The sequence below is a fragment of the Podarcis erhardii genome (genome assembly GCF_964252035.2).
Source record: "Podarcis erhardii genome assembly, chromosome: 13".
NCBI classification, from domain to species: Eukaryota; Metazoa; Chordata; class Lepidosauria; order Squamata; family Lacertidae; genus Podarcis; species Podarcis erhardii.
Genome location: NC_138502.1, coordinates 51,294,895 through 51,319,284, shown reverse-complemented (window position 1 = coordinate 51,319,284; position 24,390 = coordinate 51,294,895). Strand labels below are relative to the sequence as shown.

At 45.3% G+C, this 24,390-nt stretch overlaps 1 long non-coding RNA gene across 1 annotated transcript in view; it reads right to left on the bottom strand.

Moving 5' to 3' along the window:
- Nucleotides 1–793: 793 nt before the first annotated feature.
- LOC309327770 overlaps nucleotides 794–24,390 on the bottom strand; it is a 30,720-nt gene continuing 7,123 nt past the window's right edge. The window contains exons 3-5 of the long non-coding RNA XR_014150644.1: nucleotides 10,205–10,408; nucleotides 8,650–8,724; nucleotides 794–1,066 (exon numbers count right to left, since the gene is read on the bottom strand). This is a non-coding gene — a long non-coding RNA (uncharacterized lncRNA). The remainder of the gene's footprint in view (nucleotides 1,067–8,649; nucleotides 8,725–10,204; nucleotides 10,409–24,390) is intronic.

Below are 24,390 nucleotides of genomic sequence, written 5' to 3'. Positions count from 1 at the left end.
GCCGGAGCGGTACCTATTTATCTACTTGCACTTTGACGTGCTTTCAAACTGCTAGTTTGGCAGTAGCAGGGACCGAGCAACGGGAGCTCACCCCGTCGTGGGGATTCGAACCACCGACCTTCTGATCGGCAAGCCCTAGGCTCTGTGGTTTAACCCACAGCGCCACCCGCGTCCCTTAAGGCTTCCATATTAGGCTCAAATAGTCGCTCTCTGGTGCTGAGCAACAATTGTCCCTGAGCAGACAAAGAAGCCCTGTGAAATGGATATAGGGAACACCCCCCCCCTTCCCCTGTGCTATTCAGTCTACCACAATTTAACAACGATTGATATAAAAGTGCATAGGATCACTAGTATAATTACTGGGCAGACACAGAGCACTTTATGTTTCATCAGGTGAAAATGAAATGCCAAGTGTAAATGTTCATATTGGAAAAATGATCACGTTGGTTCTTCATTTACATATTTAACCCAGTGTATCTGGTACAGGCAGGGATTTGGTTTAGAGAATAACAGGAGGGCTAGCATGTATTTGTATTCACACAATATTAATGCCAATCTAGTTGGTGTTTACAGGAAACCTTACTATTTACATTTTTAAAGAAATTAAATTCCAATTTATTTATTTTTAGAAAAATCCAATTTAAATCTGACTTTCATCCACCCTGTCAGATACAGACCCTTTAGCCTTAGGCTTAGGGCTTGTCCCTTCTCCCAGCTTCCAATCCTGTATGAGTTCCTTAGCATTGAGGCAGAAGAAGCACAGCTCATCCCAACAGCTTTGTAATAGTCACATTGCTCCACAAGTAGAAACTCCATCACAAGGCCTGATCCTCTATCCCAATCCACACTTTCTGAGTCGTGACTATGTGGTGTTAAGGAATCAGAATAGGCAGTGTGCTCATTTAGGTAATTCAGGAACAATCACAACTACCCAGTAGGTAGAATAAGATGCGCTATAGTGTGTGGAGTTAGGTGAGTTCCCCGGGATGCGAAGACAAACTCCAGTGGATGGAGTGGAAGAGACTAATTCAGGGTCCAACGGTAAAGAAGACGGTTTCTGTACGTGCTGTAGAGGGAATAAAGGGCAGGTGAGGTTCATCTACCTGGGAAAGGAGCCCATCTATTTAATTTTTTTTGAATTTGCATTTTATTTATTTGTTAACATTCTTATATTACATCCGTAAACATTGTCATATTACATCTCCAGTAGACATATTCAGAGTAATACAAGAAATATTATAAATCTGCTGGAATACCTGGATTTAAGAATAGATAAGCCGGCTGTTTTAATGGCAGTGGATGCGGAGAAAGCCTTTGACAATGTATCCTGGAAGTTTATGAAGGGTATGTTGCAACCGGGAGCCCATCTAGGAAAAGGAAAACCACCCTCATCCTCCCTTGCCTTGTGGGATAACTTCGGGAGAAGAAAAGGCTCAGGAGTAAACCCGACACAAAAACAGCAGAGTCCCTAAGATGGTGAGATGGCGCCTTGTACACCTTCCCTCAACTCCCACAGCCAAGCTGGGGCCAAATGTATTGCTCTGCTTTCCTTTGGACCACATTAGCGAGGCTGAGAGGGAGGTCTTGATGTCTGGGCAGCCCAGGGACCTCCACACACACTGCCAGGCTTGCACCCCAAGGAGGACAGTACTGTGCTATTAGCACAGCAGTTTGACTTCACCCCTGAAGGTGCACTCCATTGTCTCTCGAGACAGACAGATGCCAACAAGTGTGTGGATAATGTCTGTGGCATGATGTCAGCTCTATACGTTTTTATTCCAGCAAATCAAAAGTACATTACGTTTCCTTCAAGGAGGTCTATCAAAGGACTTACTTCAAATGCGCTGAAGAGACGAGTGTTATCTGAGTCATTTGCTCCTGATTGTGAGTTTTCTGAGGGCAACATAACCTCACCTGCAGCAGGGCTTTTTTAAAGCAGGAACTGAAAAAACCTCAGGTGGGCTCCATTGCCATGATAAGAACAAGGGAGGTATTTGTGGTGAGTTCCAGCACCTCTATTTCTAGAAAAATAGCACTGACCTGCAGTGATATAAAGCTTGCCCTTTCAAAATTGGAATCTAAGTGATAAACTCTATTTGTTATAGATGAGTCACTTTCTCTTAACTATCATCTCTGCAACATGAGTGCTGCAGTTCAGAGCCCCGCCTCGCTGGAAAACCTTTAAAAAAGAGATGTCTCCAGAACAAACCTTTCCTAGATGGCTGCTTTTCCAACAACTTCTTGATAGTTATTGTCAGAGCTGCCTCTAGGTCCCAGCTCACAGAGGACCAACGCCCGGTTGATGTAATGTACAAGAGTCTTTATTGAAGTTTAGTTTCCATTTCAAACCCCAGAGCGTGCAGCCCTACGTCTTGGCCCTAGACCGGCGAAGTCCCCTCTGAGTCACTACCCCTTCCGCACCAGTTTAAGATCCTAGCCCGGCTCCACCTCCTGCGCTGTTCCTTCCTCCTCTGGGTCCTTCTGCCCCCTGGGGTTTCCTCCCTCCTGGACTCTTCTGACGCTGACCCCCCTGAGTCTTGCCCTTCCTTCCGGCGGGCTTTAGGACCTGGCTCCCTATCTGGGCTACCTGCTGTGCCGCTCGCCTGTACATTTGAACTTGGCGCGCGCGCCCAGCCGGTGACTTTCCTCTTGACCGTTTCCCCTCTCTCCGATGGAGGCGTGGCCAATCCTGACTCATCTCCTCCCTCTGGTGGTGAGAAGACTGGTCCCGATGCCTGGGATTCCTCCCCCCCACTACGCTCTGGTGGGGACGCTGGTCCTGATTTCCAACTGCTGCTCAGGGAGTCCCCGCTGGCCCCTTCCTTCTGGGGTTTCCCCCTTGGCACCCCCCTTGCCCTGGCCATCGGCGCTCCTCTCTGTGAATCTTCCGATTCGCTGGAGAGACTCGTGGAATCTCTCTGACCACTGTCACTGCCTACACCCCCCTCGGATTCCTCCTCCTCACTCTCCATTTGCTCCTTCTCCTGTGTCTCTGCTCCTGAACCCCTGACAGTTATCCTTCAAAATTGGGGAGGGTGGGCAGCCTGGCCTGTTATTCTATGTTCCAGTCATTTGGCGTGGTACCCTTGAGAACAGCCAGCTTGGCTCCTTACCTCTCAGTTGTTTTTTGGGTAATCTGAGGTGCCACCCCAACCAGCCCACCTGGACCCAAATGATTACAGTTTAAATACAAGAGAGCAAGGGGGGGGGGACACAAGAGACAACTCACAAAAAGAGTGTGTGACCTAGTTTTGAAAACCATGGTCATGATATCATTAAGAGCAGCGCTTTTTGGGGGGGACAGGACGCAGGGGTACGCATGCCCCTAAATATTTTGTGAATCTAATGGGACAAGAAACTAAAAATTTAATTTTTGTTTAGTTTCTTCTCTAGCACTGTGAATCGTCAGTTCTGTTGCTACCCCCAATGGCGGCCACATTTCCTATCCTGGTGTTTCCTGAGTCTCAGATGGAATGAGAGTACCCCTAAACATTTTTTTAGAAAAAAGCACTGATTAAGAGGACAACTATTGGGTAAAGATCCAACAAACTTTAAATAATGAGCTGATTTTGTCTATGAAGAATGTGGTAACTGAGTTCGTGTGTGCTGAAATTTGATCTATACACTAGGGTTATAACTTTTCAACCACATGTTCCTGTAGCTTAGTTAGACAAACTTTTGCCTAAAAACAAAGGAATGAACTGTCATTTCCAAAGCTTTCGAAAAAGTCACCCCAAAATCAATAAATCAATTTTTGTATATGTAACTGTATAATGTAATATGCATAGTACAGTATGTATTATAAGAAAAATAGATATTGCAAATTTTCTAATGCAGTACTTGAATAATGTTTTCTACATTGTCCATCACTTCTTATTGCTTAGAATAAATTGAGGTTGCAGTTTGCCTTTTGTTTCTGCTGCAAGCACCATAAAGTTCCCGCATCGCTTTGATTGCACATTTTTTCTATAGACCAATATTTGGATTCTTCTAGAACATTCTAAACAGTTTTATGAAGTTCCTGACAGCTGTAAAAGTTCTAAACAGTCCCATAAAGTTTTTAAAAGTGCTAATACTTATGAGTAGTAACATTACATATACAGTGATTCCAACTTTTCATTTCGCAGTGACCTTTCTTCACAACTGAGAAGTATTAGTCCCCTTTTTCTAAGCAAAAGTTCATCCCTTTATGATACAGGAAATCTTTTTTAAAAAGAGTCAAAAAGTTATAACCCTAATATACACAAACCCAAAGTTCTTGAATTCTCCTTTTATTGCCACAATTTGTAGCCTTCCGTTGTACAAGGCAGCTGTCCCCTGCCCGCTGTAAATGTTCAGACATACTTAGGTAATTTCCAGATTCCTCTGCTACCAAAGAGTACACAGCACATTAATAGTTAAACCTGTTTTTTCCATCCATGCAGCAAGGGAGGCTGAAGCGTTGGCAGCCCAAACACATTGCTCACTTATTTTCCACTTATGGAAAAATATTTTTTCCTGCTTGTAGCCACTAGGTGGCAGTTGCCCACTGAATAAGAGACAATTGCCAGAGAATGTGAAGTCTGTTGGAAACTGAGAATGTTGAGGCTTTGTTTTTTTCTGTCTGCTGTGAAGTGACTCAGTTATTGCACTGCACCACTCATTCCTTCGACATTTTGAACACTGTCTGTCTGGCCAAGATGCACTTAATGTTTCATTATTAGGGGTTCAAGAAACCCGCTTCACACTTTTAAAAAGCAAAGCACTCCTCGTTATGCAAAGCCTCATTTTTACAAACACACCTTATCCTTCTTCATACCGCTGACTTGCTGAAAACTAGCTATATTTATTTCATTAAAATGTGTCCAGCCTGGCTTTCTAATAGGAGGCAGCTAAAAGCATCAGTAAAAGCTATAACTGCAAGATGGATAAAAACACAATAAAGATACAGTCAAGACTAAAACATCACTACTTAGAAAAAGAAGAACCCAGAAAGATAAGCCACAAGAAGCAGTAAAAACCAAAGTTCACCCAAATCATTAAGAATGCAAGGATTTCCTTTAAAAGATGGGACAAGGCAGAACATCGGAAGTCTCTGCATTCCCACCGAAAAAGCCCGAGAGTGAGAGCAAGGGCAATACCCCTTGAAATTCATGTTGAACCCACTAGCAATATTGCTGGGTGGCACCCTAGGAGAACATAGAATCATAGACTTGGAAAGGGCCCTGAGGGACATCTAGTCCAACCCCCTCACAATGCAGAAGGTGCATTGTCTTCCAGATGTTGGGATCCAGCCCCCAGCCCCCGTTCCTGAATATTGTCTGTGCTGGCTGAGGTTGATTTATACGCCCACATTTTCAATACTATAGTGGATAGACAGAATGATAACAAGAGAAGCATTTTGCCTTTTCAGGCTGTGAAGAAGCAGGCTGCAGGCTGCAGTCGGTTGTTGCTTCAACAAGTACTATGGATTCAGTGAAATTTTGGAAAGTGAACTCCACCAGCTGCTTGAGCCAAAATAATTGATTAATGTCGGCCTATGCAAAGTTTGAGCCTCTGCAGGATAAGGGGAGGGAGAAATGCTTTGGATTATATCAACTCAGGACAATCATAAAAACCGAAGGGAACAGCTGAAATTGACGTCATCCGGACATCTTCTGCTCTGCTCAAATTGGTGATTTGGGTTAGCATTGTGGGTGGCACAATTATTCCAGTGTTAAAATTCAGTTCCACTGAGCTGACCCTCTCTGCTACTTTCCTGCCTCTTGTTATTTAGGCAATTTCTATACTGCTTAAGATAAAGAAATATCTCTTTAAGTGTTGCTTAGCAAAGTAAAACAACAAATGTGAGCAGAAATACAATACAGCCATTCATGCACGTTATTCATCAATGCTAATATGAATCCCTTCTTCTGACACACTTCCCCATTCAGCACCTTGCAGTCTCCTCGCCCAGGACTCCACCCCACCTCTCACCCACGCACACCTTACATGCCAAGATAGATATTTGTCCCAAGAGAGAGGCTACTGTGGGAACCCTCTTTTGGGGCCATGATCCATAGGAGGATTTGCTTGGGACCATGTTCTGTGTGTTGAGAGCCGCTGTGGTGTAGTGGTTAAAAGTGCTGGATTAGGACCTGGGAGACCAGGGTTCAAATCCCCACTCAGCTGCCATGAAGCTCCCTGGGTCACCTTGGGCCAGTCATTGAATCATGGAATTGAAGAGTTGGAAGGGACCCTGAGGGTCATCTAGTCCAACCCCCTGAAACTCAGGAATTTGGTTCTCAGCCTGACCTACCTCACAGGGTTGTTGTGGGGATTAAATGAGGAGGGGGAGGACCATGTACATGCCATCTTGAGCTCCTTCAAGGAAAAAGTGATATATAAAGGCAATAAGTAATTGTGTGTGAATGTGCATTTCAAGGAGGGCTAAACAACCCAAGCTCTGATCAGACCTCCAGATTAATTCTGTTAAATAGCAAATTAAAAACAGATGCATTTTGTTAAATAACCGTCAAGCGTATCAAATGCCTCTCAGTGTTTAAAGGAATTGTCTAATGTAAAATTTCCCTTTTCCACTAGGAGGATTTAAACATGAAGAAACTCTTTCTGGGTTGCAACTTGGCAACTCTCTTGTCCCAAAAAAATATTCAGTGCTTGAAACAGGAAAATAAAAAATTAAGTTGGCTCTTTCTCTGCATTGAAGATATGTCAGGATCTGTAATTTTTTTAATGCCTTTTCCTGACCTTTGACCCTGGACTTCCTGAAAACCTTCTCCCCTGTGTATTGTAGTCATGATTCTTCCATTCCTAGTCAGCAAAGTTCTTCTCCCCTCACTACATTTTTGTTTAGATTTGTATATGCGATTTTTTTTTCTGGAGGTTGAGAGGGGGATGAAGGGAATAAGTAAAGCAACGCTGAACATTTTAATTAGGGGTGTGTCACAGATTTGGACAAATCCTGGAATGAAAACCCCCAATGTGGGTCACTTTGAAAGATTGTGGGCTTGTCTGAGGTGAAATGAAATGAAATCACTCTTCATTTTTCCAAAACAGGGTGTAGATTTGAACCCTGAACTGAACTCAGACTGAATCTTGCACTTTTCTGAAATTCTGAAGAGGGGTCTGAACCAATTCTTGGGGTTGGCTCACACCCCTAGTTTTAAAATGCTTCTTTCCAGTTAACAGATTTTTTTCTTCTTTGGGTAGGGGTACAAAGCGAGTACTGTTTGCTTCTTACATTTGTACTGCATTAAAAAAAAAAAGATTCAGTTGTAAGAAGTGGAAACTATAAAAGTAAATATTTCCATCTAACGTTGCAGAACTGAAAATATGAAGAAGCTCTAACTGGGTCAATGCAAATTCACCACGGAGCCTCTTTGAACTGCGGTTGTGGAAATTCTCTGCTATAGGATGTCCTAATTGCCCACCAACATAGATGCATTCATGTATTAGACAACTTCACAGAGTAGATCTCTCAATAGCTATTAGCCACAACAGCCCAACAGACCTTGAACCCTGGGGCATTATGCCTCTGAATGTCTGGTCAGGGTTTGCAAGAAGGTTCCTTAGTCTGATCCAGCCGGGCCCTGCTTATGGCGACTAAGAGGATGAGCACGAAACACTTTCTGAACACTCTTGGAATGCAAGTGTCCCTATAGTTTCTGATTTGATCCCGGAATGTCCCACTTTTCCTTAGGATGTCCCTATTTTCATTGGAGAAATGTTGGAGGGGATGGAGTTATTCAATTCCTGAGCCATCTGAAGGCAATCCTGTATAGGAAAGGTTTTTTTAAAAAAAGGTTCAGTGTTTTATTATGTTTTTTTATATGTTGGAAGCTGCCCAGAGTGGCTGAGGCAACCCAGTCAGATCTGTGGGGTATAAATAGTAAAATTATCATTGTGGAATGGGATGCCCCCATTTCCATCAGAGATATGTTGGAGGGTATGAGAATGGCACCCCAAAATGCTACTGTTGTGGCTGCAAGCATATTCTTTGAGAGTAGAGATAGCAATTTCTGATTCCACATCTAGGAATTCAAATGCCAAAAGTTTTTTCGGTGAGCAGCAAGTATCCAGTTAATTGGTCTGATGAACAAGAATATGAGTTAATTCTTTGATGATGAGAACACTTTTTGGGAAAAAAAAAAGTGTTAGGAAATCTAGCCTGGCAAGAGGGGTAGCGACTTAATAGAGGGATGATGTTTATTACTCCAAGGGGCTTTGTGTAGGAGTGGTAACATTTGTTCTGCCTCCCTCTGCTCTCTCAGGGATGCAAAACTTTGAAATGTTGGGTTAGTGCCCATGAGAACCACGGCAGCAGCCATGCCCCCAAAAGACAGCTGGCAACCTTAACCCGTTGCCAGTTATTACTGGGTTTTTGTTTGCAGATGCACAAATTATGTGTGATATGCATTAATACCTCTGAAATTTAACACTCACTAAACAAAGCTTTCACACGCACAAACAATTCACTTTTGGGAGCTTGAAGTTAATGCAGCTGTTTGAGTTTTCTTACAGCCAGAGGAACCTAAGTTTGGTATAAAATATGGACATTAGCTGGAGATGTGTTATTCTATAAAATGAAATAGGGTTATAAAATCAATTTTAACACAACGAAATTATTATGGATAAAATTGTTCTATAACATTTTAAAACCCTGTTAATTACCTCTGTGATTTTGCTGTTGGTTTTATTTTTCACTTAGGAAAGACGCTAACTGCAAACATTTCCTCACTATTTGACCTGTGAAAGTAAAAGAAGTAAAAAATAATCATTAATTTTAAAAATGAAAGCAATTCACTCCGTTTTCCACAGTCCCCCATGCCAGTGGCTACAGGCATAGAATCACTCCTTAGTTAGGAATCATTCCACTGTGAACAGTTGAATAAGCTCGGCTGAATAAAAGTTCGATTCATACAGGGCCAGCCCACCCGTGAGGAAAGGTGAGGGACTGCCTCTGGTGGCAAAATCTACAGGGGCAGCAGATCCCAGTGTAGATCTTTATCCCCCCTTTGTTCCTTATGTAGATCCTCACCTACCCTTTCTTCCCTGGAGAGGAGGGGAGCTATATATGTATATTGATTGCCCAGGTCAGAAAGTTTGCCCCAGATTTTGGTTTCAAATATTTAGCATGTGACATTAAATAAACTTGGTAATGTAGTTCCAAATTCTAAATACCAAATCCTCCTTCTTTAATTTGTACTTGCATTTTTAGTAATGATATTCTTGGAATTGAAGAACCCTGCAGACATTTCCTAAACAAAAGGTTTATTTTTGGAAAGCATTTTTTCCAGATATGACACACAACAACAGCCATTGGGATTAATGGAAGCATGTTCATTGCTGTCAATGGATCTGTGTATATCTAACATTGGATATTGCCCTTTATTTCTTGTTTATCTATTCTACCTGTGTTTGGTTGAATGCTCTTAGAAATCTCTTGCAACCAGCAGTCGGGAAATTTTCAGCTGGCAGCATGGTAAGTAGCTAGTTCTTGCTTATAGATAGGGAAAGGGTGGTTCTAAATGGTTCTAAATTAGTTGCTTCAGAGAGTGGCCTTTCCCAAAGTGGTCAGTGCTCAAATTAAAGGTTAGAGACTGCTGCAATTACCGGTACCCAGGCATCCGTTTTCCTTCTGTGAAACAGTTGTGTATTTTTAAAACTTTATTTTTATTTTTCAAATACAAAATAACAATGGCTGCTTCCAGACCCATTTGTTGTGGGATGTGTGCTCCTCATGCACGCTTCTCATGGTGCCCACACAACAAAGTTGGCATCAAAATGCCAGCTCTTACTTCCGCCCTCTCCCCCCAATTTAATCTGGATTTAGCCTTTTCGGGTCTGGGTGTGTGGATTTGATAAAGATGCTTCTAGATGGGGCTTAATATTGCAAAGGGTTTTTTAAAAAGCCACAAACAGGCTGTTGGCAACAGGTTTTTTTTAACACATGTGGATGCTACAAAAACAAGTAAACCTATGCCTGCATGAGGAGAATTCATCTCACAACAAACACCCAATATTGCACAGTAATAAAATATTATAAAGGGCAAACATATACTTTAACACAATAACCATTCCCTTTCAAATAACATGATAAAAAATATATGTACAGAAATGCAGATCAGAAGCATGCCAAACCTGGCATATTGGGAACTTCAGTATATTCCAGGAAAGCTGACAAAATCATTAATACATCAGCTGGAGTAATTTTTCCTCTGCTTACTTCAGTTGAACAGGTAAGTTTTCTCATCGCCAAAATATGCCGGTATGTGTCTTGAAGCAAGTTCTGCACTGCTGTGATGCAGGGCATCCAGCAAGAGATTGGATGCATCTCACAAGGACTAGGAGGAATATGCTTGGCAGGTGTTTTGCACACCTGGATGGGAGGACTTTAAATTAAATCCTGCAGGGGGAGACCCATTAAATCCTAGAAGAGAGAATGATACCATATATACAGGGGCCACTGAGTGAAGCCAGGAGAACTATGAGAGTGCACTACTATGGCTGCCATTTGTCCAGGATTTCAAAGGCGGAATTTATGTCCAGGGGAGAGCATTTGAAAGGTGGCGCTTTGTCCTGGATCTTAGGCAAGTCATATGGCAACCCTAACATTACAATATGCATGGAAAAACCAATAAAGGAGAAGTCAGGATGTAAATCCCACTGTCTCTACACCAATGTGCAGAGAATGGGAAATAAACAGGAAGAAGATGATATCTTGACTTATGCAAGAAGGCAAGCATGATTTAAGAGGCATAACTGAAACATGGTGGGGAGAAATTCATGTCTAGAATATAAGAACTCTGTTGCAACACTTGAACTCATGGGCAGCCAAGGAAGCTGAATGTTGGAAGATTCAAGACAGATTTTTAAAAAGTGCTTCTTCACCATGATGGTAACCAACTTGGATGTCTTTAAAAGAGGATTAAAGAGGCTTTAAAAGAGGAGGAGAGGGCTAGCGATGCCTGCAGCTGGAGGCAGTAAAAACCAGTTGTGGGAAACGATGGGAGGTGAGAGTGTTTTTGTGCTCATGTTCTGCTCGCTGGTTTCTCACAGGCATCTAGTTGGCCACTGTGAGAACAGGATGCTGGACCAGATGGGCCATTGGCCTGATCCAACAGGCTGTTCTTATGCTCCTTATGTTCTTATGTTCTTGCCCTGCTATTTCATAAAAACACAAGAAGAGCCTGCTGGATCAAGCCCATACAATCTAGCTTCTGTTCTCACAGTGGTCAACCAGATGCCTGTGGGAATCCTCCAATTTCATCTCCCAGAAGGTGGAAGAAGTTACCAGAGGATCAGCTCACCTTGGGAGGGACTAGGTAATGAAACCTTTGCTCCCTTTCAGTCTACCTGAGAAGCTCAGCGTTTGAAGAAGCTCTACTGGTTGCTGTAGCTTAGCCACATGGCTCCCACAAACTTTGTTATGTAGTGAAGTTTCACCCTGGGCCAGCAGGGGGATACTGTATATAGTTTTCACTCAGGTCTGTCGATAGTTTTCACTCAGGTCCACGTCAGTTATTTTAGGCGGGAACTCTGGGCTGTTGTTGCTACAATGTTGACAGCCGGCTGCCTATAAAAGCAGGCCGGCTGAGCTGTTTGCAGTCAGTTCTATTCCAGCTTACGAAATAAAGTGCTACTTGGAGAAATCGCTGTGTCGTCTGCTATGTCAACCCACAACTTAACACTGGCGACGAAGGTGGGATCGATGGACATCAGAGCACAGCCAGATGCGGCCAGCCTCTGAACTGAGCTGAATCACTGAGCTGAATCACAGAGCGAAATCACTGAGCGAAATCACTGGACAGAACCAATTCAGAGCTGACTGTTCTGGCTAAGAGCACTGTGTTCCATCCATCGCCCTTCACACCGGCATCGGAATCATGGCTTCACTTGTGCCTCTACCGCCGTTTGCGCCAGCCTCTGAATCATGGGACTCCTACCTCGCTCGGTTCGACTGCTACCTCCAAGCCAACGAGCTGACAGCAGTATCAAAGGATCGGAAGCGGGGCCTATTCCTCAGCCTCTGTGGGCCTGAGGTGTTTGAGACGGCCCGAGCATTGGTTGCGCCTGAAGCAGTCCAGGCAACACCATGGGACACGATCCAAGAGAAGCTCCGCAACCACTACGCACCAAAGCCGTCCAAGATTGCTGCCCGCCATGCGTTCTACCACCGGAACCAGGCAGAGGGGGAGTCAATCAACAACTACACCACCGCCCTGCGACAGGCTGCAATGCACTGTGAGTTCCGAGACTTAGACGATGCCCTGATGGATCGAATCGTCTGCGGGGTCTGGGACATCCATCTGCAACGGCGTCTCCTTGCCAAGCCAGACCTCACGCTGCAGAAAGCCATTGAGGAGGCTGTGGCCTCAGAAGCTGCTGAACGCTCCGCCCAGGAGATCCGCAAGTCCAGCAGCCCGCGTCTTGCTAGGGAGCCAGTTCCGGTGCATCATGAAGAGGCCAGCAGTGATGAGGCATCCTCCAGTGAAGACGATGACGTGCACCAGACAAAGCGGGAGCGCCGGAAGTTCCAACAGAAGTCCAAGGGCCAACCGGAATGTGCCGGCTGCGGAGGCAACCATTCCCGTGCCAAGTGTCGATTCAGAGACGCCATCTGTAGGAAGTGTTCCAGAAGGGGCCACATTGCTAAGGTCTGCCGATCGGCTCCGTCTGACACCCCCCCTTCATCGACTCGCAAGTCCAAGTCTTCACTCCAGTCTGCCAAGGAAAGTTGTTTCGCTCTCACCAACTGCCGCTGCCCGTCTGGAACCACGATTGGCCAAACCGACTCGTCTACGTGACGCAAGCTGAACGTCACGGTGCTCATTGAAGGAGCTCCATGTGACATGGAGATCGACACCGGGTCTGCCCTGTCCATCGTCTCATGGAGCACCATCAAAAGACTGGTACCCAGAGTGTCCAAAAGGCAACTCGACTCTCACCGCGTACACCTGAGAGACTACCAGGGAAACGACATTCCCGTGGTAGGCGTTGGCCGGTTCCGGATCGCCTTCAAGGATTTTTCGGGCCTGCTCCGGTTGGTGGTGGTCGAAGGTCAGCGGCCAAGCCTCCTAGGGCTAGACTGGTTTGATGCCCTCGGCCTGGAAGTCACCGGCATCAACTGCATCTCTAACGCAGAGACTGAGGGTCTGGTCAAAGACTTTGCCGAGGTTTTTGACGGCACCTTGGGGCAATATACAGGTACGCCCATCTCCTTTAGCCTTGATCCACAAGTCGCCCCCATCAAGCTAAAGCCACGCCGGGTTCCCTTTGCTCTCAAGGCTAAGGTGGACGAACAACTGGACAAACTGATCGCCCAAGGAGTTTTGGAGCCGGTTGACCACGCCAAGTGGGAAACCCCCATCGTCACACCTGTCAAGCCAGATGGGTCGGTGAGAATCTGCGCTGACTACAAGTGCACGATCAACAAGGCACTTCAGCAGCACGCTTATCCGGTTCCTGCTGTCCAACACCTGCTGCATTCCCTGGGTGAGGGTAAGGTCTTCGCTAAGCTGGACCTTGCCCAAGCCTATCAACAACTGCCAGTCGATGATGCCACTGCTGAAGCCCAGACGATCGTCACCCACCGGGGGGCATTCCGTTGCCGCCGATTGCAGTTCGGGGTGAGTGTGGCTCCTGGCATCTTCCAAAGCCTTATGGAGCGTCTCCTGCAAGGGCTTCCGGGCGTGGTACCATATTTTGATGACGTCTTGGTGTCTGCAGACTCACACCAGCAGCTGTTCGAGCGCCTCCGTGCCGTGCTGACCAGGTTCCAAGAGGCCGGGCTCAAGGTAAAGAGGGAGAAGTGCCAGATCGCGGTTCCACAGGTAGAGTTCCTGGGCTATCTTATCGATGCCTCCGGCCTTCACCCGACCACATCCAAGATCCACGCTATCCAGCAGGCCCCCACCCCAAAGAACAAGACGGAGTTGCAGGCGTTCCTGGGGCTGCTGAACTTTTATAACATGTTCCTGCCCCACAAAGCCACAGTGGCTGAGCCTCTTCACCGACTCCTTAGCACTAAGACGCCTTGGGCCTGGGGTCATCGGGAGACGGCGGCCTTCAACGCGGTCAAGGCTCTCCTTTCATCAGACAGTGTGCTGGTACAGTACAGTGAATCCAGGCCGCTGGTCCTTGCCTGCGACGCCTCACCTTTTGGCATCGGTGCTGTCCTTAGTCACCGTTTTCCAGACGGAAGAGAAGCACCGCTCGCCTACTTTTCCAGGACGCTATCTCCGACGGAACGGAATTACAGCCAGCTCGACAAGGAGGCACTGGCACTTGTGGCTGGAGTGAAGAGGTTCCATGAATATCTCTATGGCAGGACTTTTGACCTCATCACTGACCACAAGCCACTCCTGGGCCTCCTCGCCGGTGATCGTCCAACTCCACCGGTCCTCTCGCCACGCATGCTGCGATGGACTGTTTTCCTGGCTGCCTACCACTACCAGCTCATCCATCGCCCGGGGAAATCGATGGGCCATGCCGACGCCCTCAGCCGTTGCCCTCTTCCAGCATTTGTGGAAGACCCGGCTCCAGCTTCATCGCTCCTTCTGATTGAGGATCTTCTGGCAGCGCCTGTATCGGCTGCCACTGTGGCCTCCGCGTCTGCCCAGGATCGCACCATCAGCCGGGTGCTCAACTGGGTGTGGAGGGGGTGGCCACAAGGGCCTTTTGCATCAGAGTTCCAGCCCTTCGCAACCAGACAACATGAACTCTCAGCTCATCGCGGCTGTCTGCTGTGGGGAGACCGCGTCGTGATTCCCCAGGGACTCCGTCAGCGCGTCCTGAAGGCTCTGCACGTTGGCCACCCGGGAATTGTCAAAATGAAGGCGTTGGCTCGGTGTTACGTCTGGTGGCCTAATATGGACGATGCCATCACTGCCTGGGTGTCCGCCTGTCAAGCGTGCCAAGAGTCGAGGCCTGCACCACCGGCAGCTAAGGGACACACCTGGGAGACGCCAAAGACACCCTGGTCGAGGGTGCACATCGATCTGGCTGGCCCCTTTCACGGCCGGACCTTTATGGTAGTGGTGGATGCCTATTCCAAATGGCTGGAGGTCGCCCTGATGCCCTCCACCACTACCGAAGCTGTCATCTGGGTGCTGCGAGGCCTGTTTGCAATGCATGGGTGTCCTGATGTCCTTGTCTCTGACAACGGACCGCAGTTCACGTCAGGCACGTTTGAGCGGTATCTTTTGGGACTGGGCATCCGCCATGCCCTAACGGCACCCTTTCATCCATCCAGCAACGGGCAAGCGGAAAGAATGGTGCGCTCGGCAAAAGAGGCACTGGCACGCCTGGACTGGGGAGACTGGCATGAGCGGGTCGCCGAATACTTGTTCGTGCAACACATCACCCCTCATGCGGCCACAGGGCGGAGTCTTGCTGAACTGCTTATGGGCCGCCGCCTCAGGTCACCGCTCGACCGGCTACACCCGGACTTTGCCGTGGCTGAACCCCCAGGCTGTGCCAACGCGCCACGGTCATTTGTCCCAGGAAACCAGGTCTTTGCCCGGAACTATGTGGGGGACATTCCTTGGGTGCCAGCCACAGTAGTGGGAGTCACTGGACCTAGCTCGTACCAGGTGGCACTCGAAGACGGACGCTTGTGGCGACGGCACATAGACCAGCTTAGGCGCAGGGTTGGGGACTTGGACACTACCGAGGTGCCCCCAACTGCGCTTGCGGCTCCAGAAGAGACACGTACAGATGGCGAGGCCCCACCTACACCTCCCTCGCAAACTGCCAGCGTGGAGCCGAACCAAGCCGCTTCAGAGGGTCTGCCAGACTTACCACAGACTCAGACCACTCCACTTGCGGAGGCTCCACCCACAGCAGCGGATCCAGGGGAGTTGGTTCCAACGCCACCTAGGGTCGCACCACAGCCTCAGCAAGAACTGTGTGGCCCTCCGGACTTGGCTACCAGTCCCCGGCGGTCTGGCAGAGTTCCCAAGCGCCCAACTTATTTAAAGGACTATGTTGTTGGACAGGTATCACTGTTGGTCTAAGTATGGGAAATGTAACCGATATGCTTTTGTGCCTAATTGAACCATTACGCATAGTGCTGTATATAAGGAAACCATTACGATTGTAACTAACGCCTTATCTTGGTGGGGAGGGGTGTTATGTAGTGAAGTTTCACCCTGGGCCAGCAGGGGGATACTGTATATAGTTTTCACTCAGGTCTGTCGATAGTTTTCACTCAGGTCCACGTCAGTTATTTTAGGCGGGAACTCTGGGCTGTTGTTGCTACAATGTTGACAGCCGGCTGCCTATAAAAGCAGGCCGGCTGAGCTGTTTGCAGTCAGTTCTATTCCAGCTTACGAAATAAAGTGCTACTTGGAGAAATCGCTGTGTCGTCTGCTATGTCAACCCACAACTTAACAAACTTCGCTTGACTTCCTCTACCAATAATTTCGGAACTTTCACTACTTTGTAATGCAGCCGAGTTTTACTGCCTGTGCAACTGTTTCCGAAACTGCATGGAAAAGCACATGAATTTGACCTTTGGAGAGTTTGTATGAAAACCATTTTTAACTTACCAAATGTGGTCTTTTTCTATGCTATGGGATGAGGGAAAGTTTGGAAGGAACTTAGAAGGGCATATTTTAAAGATCTAACAACCTATATCATCCATGCTTTACTTTGCTGGCTGATGACGTGAAGCAATGCATATTTTGGGTAAATCAGACCACATTATTTTGGAATTTGTGGTGCTGCGCAAAGGGAAAGCTGAGTGCTTATTATTTAGTCTTATTACATGAGGATAATGGGGAAGGGAAGCAGGCTGTGGTGGCTTCATGGGAAAGAAATGCCAAAATGCATTCGAGGTTTTGCCTTCTCATAGGCTGCAATAATCTCAGATTTAAGAGGGGCAAATCAAATCAATTGCCCAAGCACTGCAGCAGCAAAACCAAACCAGAGAGAAAGTGGCTCTCCATACAGGGGAAAGGAGTGTTATTTTGGGTTCTTGACGCAGGTACTATCCTAATTCACCAGATCTGTGACCACAGTTGGAACCGTTGGCCTAGACAATCTCACTGGCTTCTGGAGCAGTCATTAGGAGAGACAGAGAAGGGTGTGATTCTTGCAGGAAGCAAAGCATTGAGCTTTAGAGGCATAGTAGTTCTTGTGCTTTCTTCTTCCCTGTGGTATCATAATCTTATACAGATGTTTCTCTTTATTATTTTCCTCCTGCTCTTTCCAACTTTGTTTTGAGCACTTCCTTTTGTCAACAATATTTTCTCAGACATTCATTATCTCTCCGCTTGACTGTATTCCTTTCAAAAGACTGAAATTTTAGAGTGGTAGAATAAAGATTCTGGGTTGAAAACAAACGTTCAAATGTAGCTAAATTTTCCCCCTCTAGGTGATGGTTAAAATAATTGGATAAAATAATGGTTAAAATAATTCTGATGTTGAACACTATTCAAACTAGCAGAGTTTACTAACTGCAGAGAAGCTGAATGAATTACCGTATTTTTTGCTCTCTAAGACTCAATTTTCTCCTCCTAAAAAGTAAGGGGGAAAGTGTGTGCGTCTTATGGAGCGAATGCAGGCTGCGCAGCTATCCCAGAAGCCAGAACAGCAAGAGAGATCACTGCTTTTGCTGCGCAGCAATCCCTCTTGCTGTTCTGGCTTCTGGGATTCAGAATATTTTTTTTCTTGTTTTCCTCCTCCAAAAACTAGGTGTGTCTTATAGGGCAAAAAATACGGTATTTGCATTTGTCTTCATTGCAGAAAATGTAGGGAATGAATCCCTGTGCCTGAACCAACTTTCTCAGGAAGTAGGTCTGAGGAACTGAGGCAAATGAGTCAAACAGCAGGTACAAGGTAGCCTCCAGCCTCCACCTGAGAGTTCATAAAGAAGTGAGAAACTGCTGGTCTCCCAACAAAAATACATATCCCTAAGGTCAGTCTCCATAGCCGAGGGCTGGAAGGTGGCCAACATAACATCGTTTTTTTGAAAAAGAGATTCTGGAAATTACAGAGTGGTTAGCTTAACGTCTAACCAGGAGAACTGGCAGAAAGCTTCATTTATTTCAGTTTTTAAGTTTTATTCAGTTTAGAAGTCTTATGCTGTACAAAGGCTGAGAGCTCCGTTATAGTAATTCACTGACATGCATAGAATATAGTTTTACCAGATTTCCGGGTTGGCGCCTCCGGCAATGGCGGAGTTCCTCCGATCGGGAGGAATTTGCTCCATGGAAATCAGGGTCTGACCGCCACAGCGAAGGCGGAGACCCACTAAAATCACAGGCGGGAGAAGCTTGTGAACGTGGGATTCGGCTGGCACCCTTTGTGTCTCCCCTGCTCGCGGGGAAACCCAGTTTTGGGGATCCGGAGCGACGTGGGTTGAGTGGCATGGTGCTTCGAATTGACTGCTTTTTTCACGGAGTGAAGCCGCATTGCTGTTGCCGGAGAGCGCTGACTTTTTCCTGTGGACAATTTGACTTTAAACAACTACCCGTGAGTAGAACGGAAAATTGGATTTACAAAAGTCTTAATTTGGTACCGAAACGGGATGGTTTCAAACAGGAAGTCCACCTTCCCCTTTTGTAAATAGATTGAAGCAAAGAAGCTGCAAGCTAAGGTCTTGGAAAGCCTTATGTAAAGGATTAAACTTCCATCGATTAAAATCATTAAACCCCCCTTGGAAGCAGGAGAAGAGGGGGGAAATTTTGGATCGTGTAAGCCTGCAGGAGAGAGTGATAAAAATTAAATTACCACTGCTCTGAACCTGGAAACGGGCTGCCAGTAGATTGAAGTTTTGGGAGAGTTCATTGACTGTGAATAAAACATGTTGACAGTTAGTTAAATAAGAGAAATATATTGTTTCCATTGTCCTCTTCTGCGTTTAAAAAGGAGGAAAAGTAACTGAAAATTGAAACTAACTTTACTTTTTGAACTGTGCTTGAAAGGATTGATACAAGTGGAGACTGTTTCCCTCTAGAGGGAGCTTTGGAAACTGTTACAAGAGTGGAGCTGGGGAATCTCCAGCTGCAGGATAAGAACTGTGAGAATCAGGGATTGACCTTGAACCATTTAAGAATGTCGACAGGAGAAGCCTTAGTGAATGCATTTTGTAAGATAAGCTATTTGTTGGAACAGCTTCATAAGAAGACCAATGTTATGACTACTAAAATTGATAACTTGGGACAAAAAGCGATTAATCTGGGACAAAAAGTGAGCACCAATACAGAAATTATTCAGGATTTGGTACAGGATTTACTTCAGCAGAACAAATTGTGGAGAAGGAGAAAGTTGTTGTTGTCGAACCTAAAGTAACACAAGTGGGAGCCTCAGCCTTACAAAGGCAAATTGAGGACTATAAGTTGAGGCCTTTTATGATTGAACCTAGAAAAAGTCAGATTTTGAGGATCGGAGCCCGGCCTGGACTGGAGAAGGAAAGCTGGAAAGATCCCTCCATGCAGGGATTAACTGACTTTTGGGACATGGACTTGGGTCAGGAGGAGACTGGAGTTCTGGGGGCCTTTGGTTTTGGAGGAATCTTGAAACATGTCCTGAAATACTTTATGAATCTTAGCTTTAACTATGGAAATCTGGCTGACCTGTCGAGAAGGAATAAAAATATTGTTAGGCTGGAGTTTCCCCGAGATCTGCTCTATAGCATCAAAGAATATGAAGAAGACCTGCAGAAGGGACTTGGAAAAGAGTTAAGAGCCTCGGACATAAGATCTCCAGGTTGATGGACTGTATGGAGTTGACGGAAGAGACTGGCAGAGTCCGAGACCGGGGAGAGGAGATGGTGGAAGAGGATTGGAAAATTTAAAGTCTGTATATAAAAATACTGTAAAATTAATGAGTGATAGAAAAATGTTGGAAAGCAATTTTATGGCCTTAGTAGAAATGCTATAAGGAGTTAAGCTTAAATATGTATATTAGTTTTAATGGAAATAAGATTAAATTTTTAAATTGTTTTTGTTTTGTTTTGTTTTGTGTTTAGTTTAATGTGTTAAGGTTGTGTTTTGTATTGTTTATATATTGTATTGTATTGTTTTTTTCTCTTTCTTGTTTTCTTTCTCCTGTCTTTTTTCTTTTCTTTCTTTTTTGTAAGCTTTAAAAGTAATAAATATTATTTTTAAAAAAGAATATAGTTTTGCATCTTAAAACAAGAAAGAAAACACAGACATTTAAATGAAAAAAAAAATGTAAATCCATCACTGAGAAAATACTGCTTGACTTGGATGGAATATAAGTACAGTGGTACCTCGGGTTGCAGATGCTTCAGGTTACAAACACTCTGGATTACAGACTCCACTAACCCAGAAATAGTACCTCGGGTTAAGAACTTTGCTTCAGGATGAGAACAGAAATCGTGTGGTGGTGGGGACTGGTTAGCGCCATCGACTAATGGCGGATTCCCTCCGAGCTCCGGAGGGATCGGCTCCGCGGGATTGGGTCTTGCCGCTGCGACAAAGCAGGGACCCTTAAAAATCACAGGCGCTGAAGCCTGTGAGCGTGGGGACTTGGCGGGCAACTTTTGCGCCCCCCCGAGCTGCGAAGGAGCCTTTTTAAAGGCTCTGGAACGGTACGGGGTGAGCGGCGCGGTGCTGAGAGTCGACTGCTTCTCCCGTGGAGTGAAGCCGCACAGCCGTGGTCAGAGAGCGCTGACTTCTTCTTGTGAGCAATTGGACTCTAAAGTAACAACCCATGAGTAGTACGAAAATTGGAACCTTAAAGAAAAATTCTTTTTTATGAATTAGGCACGATCGGCGAAGGTTTAAACAGGAAGTCCGCCTTCCCTCTTTGTAAACAATCTAAAGCAAAGGACCTGCTAACTAAGGTCGAGAGAATCTTTTTTTCTTCTTTCGCAAAAGACTTTAATTTCACGATTTGGCACTATATGAAATTTTACTGGAAGCAGGGGAGCCTGCAGACAAAGAATTAATTTTGGGAGCTGAAGTGCCACCACCCCCCCCCCCCCGGACCCGGGAGTGTTCCGTGAGAGAGCCTGTTGAGGTACTGAAGAGTTTGACAGCTGTCAAGTTAGATGTCAAGACGGAAAAAGAGAATTTTGTTTCTGTTGCTTTCGCTGATTATATTTGTTACAATTTGTTGAAAATAAGGAAGGGCTGACACGAGCTAACTGGATTTTTGGATTTGAGCTGAAAGGAACATTAAGGAACTAAAATCCCTCTAGAGGGGGTTTTGGGACACTACAAGAATGGCTGGAGGAGGGAAAATTCAGGCTGAACTGAACAGAGCATTTGTTCTCTTGGGAAAGCTACAAGGCCAAATTGATGTTTTGGCTACAAGTGTTACAACTCTGGACTTAACAGTAAACACCATCATTGAATTTGATAAGGATTTGGAACAGGAAGCCTATTCAACTGGACAAACAGAGAAACCTGAGAGCTTTGAGAATTCGGAGAAGGAGATATATGTTGTCCCTAAAGAAAAGGAAGGAGGAGCCGTAATTTTGCAGATGCCAAAGGAGAGCTGTAACTTGAGGCCTGACATGATGGCAACAAAGGAAAATAAAAATGTGATGTGGAAAGTCTGGCCTGAATTGGAGAGTGAAAAATGGAGAGATCTCCTTATGTGGAGATCTGAAGACCTAAGGATTACAAATTTGATTAAGGTGGAGGTTGGAGCTGTGGGGACAGTCGGACTTGAAAGGAGTATGAAACAAGATTTGGATTACCCCATAGGCTTCACCTTTAAGTATGGAGGTCTGGCTGGAAGAAATATGGATCTTGTTGGGCCGGAGCTTCTCTGAGATTTGGTGTCCAACATTAAGGACTATCAAAAAGACCGGCAGAGAGGAAGTGAGAGAGAATTAAGAGTCTCGGATGTTAGATCTCCAGGCTGATTGCATATTGAGACTGATAGACATTTGTTGGGGACAGAAACTGGGAAGGGGGTATGGGTGGAATAGAAACTGGGAACCTAAAGGGTATATAATTATAATTTGTTTTCTTTTTTGTTTTGTTATTTGTATGAAAATTGGGAAATTCATGGAAGGAAATTGTGGTCGATCTTAGAAAATGTTTTAAGGATAAGTATTGATGTATAAGTTTGGATGAGAGCTAAGATTAGATAAAGTAAAATTGGTTTTTAAAGTGAATTTAAATTAGGTGAGGACTTGCTGAGTTAACAACTTGAATTGGAATACAGAGAGGGGAGGTGCGAGGAGGTCTGAGAAACAAGATAAAAGAAAAGTAAGCAATTGAAATTCTATGTGTTTTTTAATTGTTTTTAAGTTTTGCATTTTTGTATTTTTTGTTATTTTTTGTTTTTCTTTTGTTTTTGTATTTTGTATTATTTTGGAAATGCTAATAAATATTTATTTTTTTTTAAAAAAGAAATCGTGTGGTGGCGGTGCGGCGGCAGCGGGAGGTCCCATTAGCTAAAGTGGTACCTCAGGTTAAGAACAGTTTCAGGTTTAGAACGGACCTCTGGAAAGAATTAAGTTCGTAACCAGATGTACCACTGTACTTGGTAAAAAAGGGGCATGGTCTCTGCAGGGATGTTTAACAATGTGCAGCAGCAATTTGTAAATACCATATATAACCATTTTAAAATTCTAGATAAGTAATTAAATAGGGGAAGCAAACTACTGGCATTTCCATTGCCGTGTGAGGAAGGGGTGGAAGAAGAAAGGGGAGGAAAGGAAGAAAAGGGAGCGTCTGGATATGGGTGGCAAGTGGTCAGCATGTGATAAGACTGAAGACCCAAAGACACCGTGGACTTTGAAAAGGGGGATGAGTGCTGTACACCATGGTCACATGTGACTGGACTTAACTGTCCAGGGGTCTTTTACCTTTACTTTTTACATGGAATCACTGTTATTTTTTTAAACCAAAATGCCAAGAAGTGGCTCCAGCATCCCTCACCAGGTAGTAATGACTGTTTTATATGTTCCAGCTGAAATTCAGAAAACTGGTAGGCCTGAAGTGGAAACTTGATCGACTCCCTGCAAGCTCATAAAAAACATGTTTGTTCATCTGCTACTGGTGCCTCAGAAATCATAGCCTGTACATGAATATATTTATCTCATGTAGTTAGAAATTGTCGTTTAGGATTTGTCCATCTCTGTGGTTCCAATATGCAATATCTAGTTATGCTTTTGCTTTTTCATCAGCTGTTGCTGTTGTGGGAAGTCTGAGATCAGGGATGGGTGTGTTGTCTAACCACAAATGCCATAGCAAAGGAAACGTTCCAATTTCTTTCAGGACAAAGTGCTGCATCTACGCACCAGAGACCTCCTCTACAGCAGACAAATATCCAGAATTACACCAGATTAAAACTAAAAAATAACAAGAGCACATCCCTCCAGAATGAGGCCACAGAGATAAGAGTATGTAATGTCTGAGTCTCCACCACTGGAGGTCCTAGGCTCAGGGGGCCCCTTGATCCCACTTCCCCGTTGATGTCCTCCAGAACATGTCTGGACTTTCCTCCAAAGAAGCAAGTCAAAGAAGTAAGTCTCCTATGTAAGAAAAATCAGCGCTGCACTTAGTGATGAGAGCAAAGCCTGCTGTTGTCCCTGAGGCTGGATTTGTACCCAAGTGGTCTGTGCAGCACACAAGCCGGACCACAAAGCATGCATTCTAACAGGGGTGGCAAAATGGGAAAGTGCCTCCCTGTCCGTCAACCCTTGTCATCCCTGCTGAAACCTCACTTACTGAGATCGCGCAGCTGTGGCTTCCAGGACCTGGCGAGATCTCACTAGAACCCTACAAGAACTTGCGCACAGCCCTCCATGCAATCTCATGGAGCTGTCACGTGAGCTCACAGGGTTCTCTCAAGATCTTGTCCAAACCCAGAAGCAGCCACAGCCACTTTTTGCTTCTCCAGCGGCTGCGGCATTGGGGGCGGCTGCAGAGGGGCCCCTTGGACTCCATTGCCTGAGGCAGCTGCTGCCTCAATCTGCCTCATGGCTCTGTATTCTGATGATGAGCATTTTAATAGTTTGAACTAGAGACTGACTGACACCTATGAGCTGGACACTTCGGTTTTCCACAACTATTTTTTTCTCTCCTGCTGCAATGGAAGCAATGATTTCTAGTTTCCACAGAATGTATTGCGGGCTCAGTGGAATCTAAGTGTGACTTGACCGAAGAAACCTCCTTAGGAGGTCTATTGCTCCAAAACTGCCTATTGTGTTTTGCCTGAGCCACTGTCCACTTATTAATATTAATTGCCGTTTCATTCTCCTGCTGGCGAAAGGTTGTACAAAACAGATATTTTGTCTGGTAGCAGGCAGGTAAGACTCAAGATGATTTGCAAATAGTTTGTTCTCGTGAATTTTGTGAACCACCCTGAGATCTACGGATGATGGGAGGTATACAAATTTAATAAATAAGAAAACAATAAAACAATGGAATATGAGAAACCATTGACCAAAGTTACTGGGGTTGCTTTGTTAACCGTATT